This window comes from Canis lupus, chromosome 20, assembly GCF_048164855.1.
Source record: "Canis lupus baileyi chromosome 20, mCanLup2.hap1, whole genome shotgun sequence".
Lineage (NCBI taxonomy): Eukaryota > Metazoa > Chordata > Mammalia > Carnivora > Canidae > Canis > Canis lupus.
The window spans coordinates 27,523,307-27,533,439 of NC_132857.1; the positions used below are offsets into that span (position 1 = coordinate 27,523,307).

The 10,133-nt window shown below is 39.9% G+C and overlaps 1 long non-coding RNA gene across 11 annotated transcripts in view; it reads right to left on the bottom strand.

Annotated features, from left to right (window-relative positions):
• The window catches only part of LOC140611797 (uncharacterized), a 50,988-nt gene that overhangs the window by 40,487 nt on the left and 368 nt on the right, over positions 1-10,133 (bottom strand). For 5 of the 11 annotated variants that reach the window (XR_012013026.1, XR_012013027.1, XR_012013032.1 and 2 more), the window contains exon 1: positions 9,900-10,126. The exons of 2 other annotated variants lie outside the window; for them this stretch is intronic. This is a non-coding gene — a long non-coding RNA (uncharacterized lncRNA). Of the gene's footprint in view, positions 1-4,122; positions 4,181-9,899; positions 10,127-10,133 lie in introns of those variants that run through there. 4 more of the 11 variants (XR_012013029.1, XR_012013035.1, XR_012013034.1 and 1 more) reach the window with 3 other exon arrangements.

A 10,133-nucleotide genomic window follows, 5' to 3' on the forward strand; every position in this document is an offset into this window, starting at 1 on the left:
TTTTTTTTTTTTAACTTGGCAGCGTTTACAATGTTGGAATTTCAAGTGAATAGATAGATGTCTAACTCCCTATTTTTAATAGCTGCATAATATCCTATGATGTGAGTATATTCTGATTATTCAACAATTCCATTTTTGAAGGGCTGCAAGTTATTTCTGGTTTATATTTTGTTATCTACAATCAATTCTTCAGTAACCATTGTTTTATTATGGTAAAGTCCCAGATATGGGATTTCAACCATCTTATTAACTTTCCAAAAATACAATAAGAAGTCACATTTTTGCTAACAATCTGCAGAAGTGCCCATTCCAAAGCATCTTTGCAAGTACTGTGTGTTTTGCTTTGTTTTGTTTTCATTATTATCAATCTGATGAATGAAATCTAGCTAGCCATGTTACTTTCATTTTTATTTCCCTGGCTACTAATGTGGTTGAACCTCTTTCCATTTGTTTCTTTTGCTTTTTAAAGATCTTCTCTCCTGTGATTGCCCAATTCAGATATGATTTTCATATTTGGACACATTTTGGATTGTTTGTATTTACATGGGTTCTATATGTTATAAATACTGATCTTTCAGTTGCTCTAAGTATTACGGGGCCCTGAACTGTACAAAATCTTATTAACCCTGATGAATCTACCTCCTGTAACTAGATCTAGACACCCAGAAATCTCAACTCTGGTTGCACATGGAAATCACCTGGAGAGCTTTGAATCATGGTGCTTAGACCTTGCTTCCAGAGATTTAGAATTCAGAAGTTTCCAGTGGGGCCCAGAAGTCAGGATTTTTTTTTTTTTTATCACAGTAAAGTTAACATAACTCAAAAGTCATCATATAAACCATTTATAATTCAGCGGTATTCGGTTACTTGTACAATGTTGTATCACCACCGTCTGTAGGTCCAGAACAATTAGCGTACCCTAAAGGAAACATTATGCCCATTTCCAGTCTCTCCATTCCCCACGCCCTACCCTTTGGCTACCACTAATCTACTTCCTGTGTTCGTGGATTTATCTGTCCTGGGTATTTCATGTAAAAGGACTTTGTGTCTGGCTTTTTTCACTCAGCATAGTTTTTTCAAGGTACATGCATGGTATAGCATGTATAAATACTTTATTTCTTGTCATGGCTGAATAATATTCCATTGTATAATATATCACATTTGGTTTATTCACTCATTTGTTTTTGATAGACCTTGGGTTGTTTCTACCCTTTGGCTACCACGAATAGTGCTGCTATGTCATTTGTATGTCTTCTTTGGAAAAACGTCTATTTCAGTCATTCGCTTATTTTTTAATCAGACTGTTTATTTTTGTCTTTGTTTTTGTTTTGCTATTGAGTTGTTTGAGTTCCATATGTACTTTACATATTATCTGATATATGGTTTGCAAATATTTTCTCCCATTCCATAGGCTGTCTTTTCATTTGTTGGTGGATTCTTTCATTATGAAGAAACCTTTTAGTTTGATGCAGTCCCTTTTGTTTATTTTTGCTTCTGATGTCTCGTTTTAAAAAAAAATTATTACTAAAACCAATGTCAATGAGATTTTTCTGTATGTTTTCTTGTAGGAGCTTTATGGTTTCAAGTGTTACACTTAAATCTTTAATCCATTTCAAGTTCACTTTGGGGAGTAGTGTTAAGCTATGGTCCAGTTTTATTCTTTTGCATTTGAATATCTAGTTTTCCCAGCACCATTTATTAAAGAGACTGTCCTCTCTCCACTGTGTGTTCTTCATACCCTTGTCAAAGACTAGTTGACTATATGTGCATGGGTGTATTTCTGAGCTACCAGGAGGCCCCTTACAGTCTGGACTTGATTCAAATGTTCATGGGGAATTCTTCCACTGAAGAATTTTAAGAGTCAACTTTAAGGATCTCAAAACACTAAGTATAAGGACCATGTCCAACTGCCTCAGCTGGCCAATGATGAGGCCAAAGCTCAGAGAGAGCAAGAAATCACCCAACATCACACAACAGAAGGACTCAGAGGAAAAGGAAGACTTTAGACCCAGACCTCCTGTCCCCTAGCCCTGTCTGGTGAAACCACTGTCTGGTGAAAAGAAGCATCCCAAAGAAGTATCTCCTCCCCTCACTTATGCCACTCTAACCCTTGACAGATGCATATAATTGTTTAACAAACTTATTTTAAGGTCTTCAGCAACTTTGGATAATCTTGATTGTATTTCCTGAAAATCCTCTGACATTCCACTGAGAAAAGCTGAATATTCAAATCACCTAGGTAGTTCAAACAGAAGCTAATCTTTCATTTATTTACTTTAATCCTAAATACTGTTCTTTTTTATTTAACATTCCCTGAATTTGAGACTTAGTGAAAGATAGAAGCTTTAACTGTCTTTTCTTTTTTAATTGAAGTTCAATTTGCCAACATATAGCATAACACCCAGTGCTCATCCCTCCAAGTGCCCCCCTCAGTGCCCATCACCCAGTCACCCCAACCCCCCGCCCACTTCCCTTTCCACCACCCCTTGTTCATTTCCCAGAGTTAGGTGTCTCTCACGTTTTGTCACCCTCACTGATATTTTCACTCATTTTCTCTCCTTTCCCTTTATTCCCTTTCATTAATTTTTATATTCCCCAAATGAATGAGACCATATAATGTTTGTCCTTTTCCGATTGACTTGTTTCACTCAGCATAATACCCTCCAGGTCGCTCCACGTTGAAGCAAATAGTGGGTATTTGTCATTTCTAATGGCTGAGTAATATTCCATTGTATACATATACCACATAGAAGCTTTAACTGTCTTAACCATGATAAAAGTCTATCCAAATCTCTGTCATTTGAGGTTTGGGGGAATTCCACAGGTCACTTGCAGGAAGCCAAATGACCTCACACATGCCCTTCCCAACTGTGAGCCTCCAAGTCTCTGTTCCCAGCAACCCTTCCCCATACACACACACAACTAGTCAGAGCCTCCGCTCTCAGCCTGTCCAGCTCTAACCAGCTCAGTTCATGGCTCCTGAGTAACAGACCTGGGCTGGGCTTGGATCATAAGAGGAAATAAATCTCCCCAGTCATGGGCACCTGGATGGGTAAGCAGTTAGGGAGACACATGATACTTGTATAAGGGGCAGGCAGCATAGGGGAGAGAGTATCTTATCCTTGGGCTGTCAAAAACAGAAAACCCTGTGGAGTCAAGGGTTCTGAGCCAGGTGTGAAAGAGAGGCCCACAACAGAGCAGCCCTCTTCCCACTGCAGTGAGTATTCTGGGGGAATATACAAGCCATGCCTGCTTCAGGATGTCATCTGCCAGGCAATGAAGGGGGGTGTCCTAATTTCAGCCAGAAGAGTAACACCCTAAGTGAGTTCTCACACCCAACCCTAAAAGGCAATAAAAACAACAGGGAGGTTCCCTCATGTGATGGTTTTAAAACCCATTTGCATTCCAGTTCCAGACAAGATGGAGTAAACACATTTCTCCCTATTTTGCCCACAAAGCATAGCTTAAACACCCTGGATATTACTTATAAGCCAAACATAAGAACACTCTGGAAAGGAGAGAGAAGTCTGCTCAGCTAGGGAACTTGAGGAATAACATGGCAGTGTTCCTCAAGAGTTCCCACAATTTTCTTTTTTGCCACATATATCCCAGACTGCATGCCTGAAGAAGGGGCCACCTGGCAGTACCAATGGGCACAGACAAACAAGGCTCTAGTGAAAGCCTGCTCTCTCTAGCCAAAGGACCAGGAAAAGGCAACCTAGCAAAACGGAACATTGCCTTATTCCAACCAGAGAGAAAAAACTGTGGCCCCACTCCCAACAGTAAAGGCCCAGTGGAGACTCAGGACTTCCATGCCCACCTGTAGTAATGAGTCCACCTACCCCTACTCCTGATAGTGTCCCTGGAGTCCATGCGGTGATCTTAGGTTTCTACCCCCAGTCAGTAGATTGATGTATCTCTCCTCTCTATGTTGGAGTGTATCAGAGGGGGCCTAGAGTGTGTCAGAAGCCAGCAGTGAGTAGCTCATCCCCAATCCCTGCTCTGAAATGCCCAGATAGACCACATAAGAAGGTGTCCCTCCCCTGCCAGCAATGATGAGGCACCCTGTCCCACCCAAAGTGTCCATAGAGGCCACACAAAGAACCCGGGTTCAAGTCTCACCCAATGGCAACAAGGCAGCATCCTCCTTCCCCTCCAGCACAGAGCCAAACAAGTCCTGCTGAGATGGAAGTTTTAAACAAGATTAAGAGTCTTATAATACCTGAGATACCCAAGGTCCACATGAAAATCACTCATTATATCAAGAACAAAGAAAATCTCAACTTGAATGAGACAAGATAATCAAAAAATACTGACCCTGCTATGACACAGGTCTTAGAATTACCCAACAAGGATTTTAAAGTAGCCATGATAAAAATGCTACAATACAGAAATGCAGTTTTGAACATGTTTGAAATAAATCAAAAACAGAAAATCTAAGCAAAGAAATAGAATATCCAAAAAAAGAACCAAATGGAAATTTTAGAACTGAAAAATACAATCACTGAAAAAAAAATCTCAATGGATGGGCTCAAACGTAGAATAGAGAAGGTAGAGGAAGTATTGGTGAACTTGAAGATATAATAAAAACTATCCAAACTTAACAATAGAGAGAGAGCAGAGTGAAAAAAATGGTCACTCAGGAACGTATGGGACTACAACACAGTATCTAACATTTGTGTCATCTGAGCCCCAGAAGAGAAAGAAGATGGGACTAAAACAGGATTGAAAGAAATAATGGGGGGATCCCTGGGTGGCGCAGTGGTTTGGCGCCTGCCTTTGGCCCAGGGCGCGATCCTGGAGACCTGGGATCGAATCCCACATCAGGCTCCCGGTGCATGGAGCCTGCTTCTCCCTCTGCCTGTGTCTCTGCCTCTCTCTCTCTCTCTCTGTGACTATCATAAAAAAAAAAAAAAAAAAAGAAATAATGGCTCAAATTTCCACAAATTTGGCAAAATACATGAACCTCCAGATTCAAGAAGCTAAACATATAGGAAAAACCCAAAGGAACCATATCAAGCATATCATAGTCAAACTTCTGAAAACTAACAACTAATACAAAATCTTGAAAGCATCAAGATTGAAATGACAGCTTACTCTAAGGAATAACTGTTATGAATAAGAGCAGATTTCTCCTCAAATGCAAGGAAGCCAGAAAGAGGTAACATGACCAATTTCAAGAGATGAAAGAAAAGAATTGTCAACCAGATTTCTATACCAAGCAAAAAACTTTGAGGAAAGCAAGACATTTCTTAAGTGAAGGAATGGCAAGAGAATTTGAGCCAGCAGACTCAGCCTAAGGAAGAGCTTAAAGAAAATTATGGAACTAGAAAAATAAATGATGAAAGAATATTGGACAATCAGGAAAGAAAAAGCAACAGAAAAAGTAAAAATGTAGATAAATACAATAAACTTTCCTTCTCTGGAGTTTCCTAAATTATGTTTGATGGCTAAAGCAAGACTTACATCATGGACTGATGTGGTTCTCAATGTATGTATATAGAAAAAATATGTAAAAGTTATATTATAAATGGACAAGTGTAGAGGAACATAACAGGAGGAAACTGTTCCATATTTCATTTAAACTAATAGGATGTTGATACCAAAGACTGAAATATACAACACTAAATGCTTACATTAGAAGAGGGAGAAAGACTCAAATCAGTAAACTAACTCCCACCTTCAGAAACTAGATAAAATTCAAGAGAGCAAATTTAACCCAAAGTAACCAGAAGGAAGGAAATATTACAGGTGAGAGCAGAAATCAATGAAACTAAAAACAGAAAACAATAGATCAAATCAATGAAGCAAAAAGCTAGTTCTTTGAAAAGATCACTAAAATTGACAAACCTCTACTGGCTGACGGAAGAAAGAGAGAAATTACCAGTATCAGAAATGTGGCAGGTGCTATCGTATCACCGCAGGGCTAGGACCTGCAGCCAGCATAAGGCTAAGAGAATACTGTGAACAGCTTTCCACGCATAAATATATGACTTAGATGAGATAGACCATGTCCTCAAAAAGCACAAACTACCACAATTCACTTAATACAAAATAGATCACTTGAATAACTATGTAACTTAAATAAATTAAATTTGTAAGCTAAAAACTCCCCAAAATGAAATCTCCAGCCTAGATGGTTTCATTGGAAATTCTACCACACACCTAAAAAATAATTAATACCAATTGTACACAATCTTTTCTGGAAAATAAAATGCTTCCAAAATAATTTTATGATGTCAGTATTACCTTGAAAACAAAATAAGACAAAAAGAGCACAAAAAAAGAAAACTATAGTTCAATATCCCTCATGAACATAGATGCAAAAATCCTTAATACTGTATTAACTCAAAGAATCAATAAACAAACAAAATAAACAAATTTATTCCAGGTATGCAAGGCTGGTTCAATATTTGAAAATCAATGTAACTGCATATTAACAGACTAATGAAGAAAAATCATATGATCATATATCAGTTGATACAGAAGAAATTATTTGTCAAAATCTAATATAATACCCATTAATGATAAAAACTCTCAAACAACCAGGAATAGAAAGGAACCTTTTCAACTTGATAAAGATCATCTACAAAAACCCTATAGCTAACATTAGACTTCATTGTAAAAGAGTAAATGATTTCCCCCTGAGACTGGAACAAAGTAAGGATGGTCATTCACCATTGCTATTCAACAAGACACTGGAAATTCTATCCACTGCCACAAGGCAACAACAGGGAAGGGAAGGGAAGGGAAGGGAAGGGAAGGGAAGGGAAGGGAAGGGAAGGGAAGGGAAGGGAAGGGAAGGGAGGGGAGGGGAGGGGAGGGGAGGGGAGGGGAGGGGAGGGGAGGGATGCAGATCAGAAAAGAAGAAATAAAGTTATTTGCAGGTGACATAGTGGCCTTTGTAGAAAAACCCAAGGAATGTACAAAACCACTCCTAGAAAAATTAAGTGATTTCAGCAAGGTTGCGGAATATAAGCTCAATATACATAAATCAATTGTATTTCTACATATTGGTAAATGCACACATGGAAACCAAAACTAAAAGTACAATACTGTTTACAACAGTGCAAAAAAAAAAAGAAATATATGTAAATCTAATAAAACTTTAATTGGAGCTGAAACCTACAAAATGGCAATAAAAGAAAGCAAAATCTAAAATGAAGAGACATATAGTGTTCATAGATCAAAAGACTCAATTTAGCAAAGATGTCAATTTTCCCCAAATTGATCTATAAACTTAAAGCAACTTCTATCAAAATCCCAGCAAGAATATTTGGAGACATAGACAAGATTATTCTAAAATTTATATGGAGAGTCTAAAGAAGTAGGTTTTAATAACTAGTAGCTAAAAGAAATTTAAGAAGAATAATAATGTGGGGGAAATCACTCTCCTCAACATTAAGACTTTTCTAGCTACCAGTCTTAGGACCATGTGGTATGGCAGGGGGACAGACATAAATCAGTGGAACAGAATAGAGAAGTCAGAAATAGATGTACACAAATATGGCTAACTGATTTTCGACAGAGTTGCAAAAATAATGGATGAAAGAGTCAAGTCTTTTCAACAAATGGTGCTGGAGCAATTCTAAATCCATAGGCAAAAAAAAAATCTCAACCTAAACCTCGTACCTTATATAAAACCTAACTCAAGATAGATTTTTTTTAATGATTTCTTTATTTATTTGAGAAAGAGAGGGCATGGGAGAAAATATTTGCAAACTGCATATGTGACTTGCTTCGAAAATGTATGATGAACACTGTTTTTCTTTCTTCAGTAATGGGGTAAGGTGAGGGACTGGGAGGGATTTGGACAAAAATCAAGTAAATAAATAGAAATCTCAAAGAGTGGTGACGGATATGAAGGAATAAATCAGGGTAAAAGAACACCACATATAATTTATTAAAAATAACAGATAATCCAATTAGAAAATGGGGGAAAAAACACAAATAGACATTTCACAGAAAAGGATATTCAGATGTCAACAAGTACATGAAAAGATGTTTAATGCCACCAACCATTGGAGAAGCACAATATAGACCAGGATTCCTAGTCACTACCTGCTCAGTAGCTCCAGCCATGAGGTTCTGTTCACCAACTGGAAGTTAGAAATGAAGAGAAGGAAGAGCCTGCTATGACCACCATCACACTGGGCAGAAGGAAAAGCCGGGAAGGAATAGGGAGCCATTCAAAGCCCAGCCTCAGGACTGTCTATGCCCTTCCATGGTTTCACTAGGCAGGCCATAGATGAGAGTACTAGCAAGCCCCCACAGCACTCCCTATCCTTTTTCAATGACTGTTGAGCAAATTAATAATCTGGCCCCAGAAAAACACTAGTAAGTTTCGAGCGCCTAACGTGCAATCATAAGAGTGCTTGACAAAAGATACTGCACTTCCTATCATTTGTTGAGAGAGAAATGGGCCAGAACTTGACCAGATGTGCAAGCCACTGGAGAGTTAGCAGCTGTCCCATAGGAAACAGAGGAAAGGCTGAGCGCATGGGAAGGGGCTCAGACAATGAGGCCCAGAGATGCCCCCAGGCGGAGCCTTGTGGGAGAAGCAGGATCATCTGCGCAGGGAACATCTGACCCGATCCTGACAGAGACACCCCATTGCTACGCGGCCTGGCAATCCCTCCTTCCTGTGAAACAGCAATGATGAGAACACTGGTTGCACAATGCATGGTGTTCCGCCTCACCCCAGAAGCAAGCTGGTGGCAATCATTTACAGGCAGTAATAACTTCCTGGAATTGTACCTCTGCGTTCTTTCATTCAGGGGCATTCAGGCACTGAGGCACCCACCCTGTCTGGTATTTTAATCCCATGGCTTTAGAGATGAGACTACTGAGGCCGGAGAACACAGACTGGGGAAAGGCCCTCAGTCACTCAAGGCCTGTCCCGTGGCTATGGCCGTGGCCATGGGAAAAAAAGAAAGAAAGTACGGCTGCTCAGGACCCACCCTCCCCACATTCCCAAAGATACCCCCAGCACCCTCAGCTCTATGGGAACTCTTAACACCTCCAACGTTGGAGGGGCCCAATTTTAGAATATTCCAAAGAGGAAGATAGATACTTTCTAACTAAAACTCTTAATGAAATAATCATTGGCAGTTTAATGAAATAATCATTGGCAGTATAAAAGATCATCCTCTGATGCACTTAAATTTTGAGCCAACACCTACAATCTTAGTTCTGTGCCTACCTCTCCAAAGCTTGCATGAACCAAGGCTGTGGTCCCCACAAGGATTTCTGCCCATCTGCCCTTCAGCGGAGGCCCTAGCATGGGGACATCCAGTGGGGATCAGACTAACAAGTGGCACCAGTGCTTGTTACCCCCAGAGAAACCCTCACTTCGTAGGCAGCCAAAGGCTGAGCAGTGTCAGCCATGCTCAGCTCCCAGCAAAGGGAAGAGATGATTGTTTACTCTCTCAACTGATTAAGACATGTCCAGTGCACCTTGGATACATCTACAATTAAAATGAAGCGGCTTAGAAGTCCTTTTCACAGAAAAGGACAGAAACTCTCAAGGTAAAGAGCACCAGGCTCCAGAGAAAAGCATGACAGAGACCAGAGACTATTTGTCCTCTTAGTCCTATGTTAAAAGTGCTTTCATGCAAACACCTTTTCAAGTTAAATCAGGTTCCTTTAGACCCTTTCACATTTTTTAATACTATAAGCTGGTCACCCAAAAAAATTCTTTCTTATTTGACTGCACAACAACCCTGCAAGGCAGGAGTAAACCACCCAGACAGCACACCAAGGCTTGGAGAAGTTAAAGGATCCAAGATCACACAGCAAAGTGATGGCCTTAAGACCATGTCTCCTGCCTCTACCTGGTGCAGGTCCCACTGTCACAAGATCTGCCTCCACACAGTTCCTTAACATCCTATTATCCATACCTGCTGACTTCTTTCAGAACCGACAACTGGCTGGCCAACACTTCAGCGCCATTATAACAGGTGATGGAACCCTGACTGCCACAGAGAGAACAAAAGTCAAAGCTACACTAAACTAGACTTTGGATTTCAGGCTTCCAAATTCCTCTGGCTCACAACCCAGTGTGAAGGAAAAGGCTCATTTACTTGGTTCAATCCTCCCTTCTAGTTAGCTTCATTAGCACACTGATGGCCTAC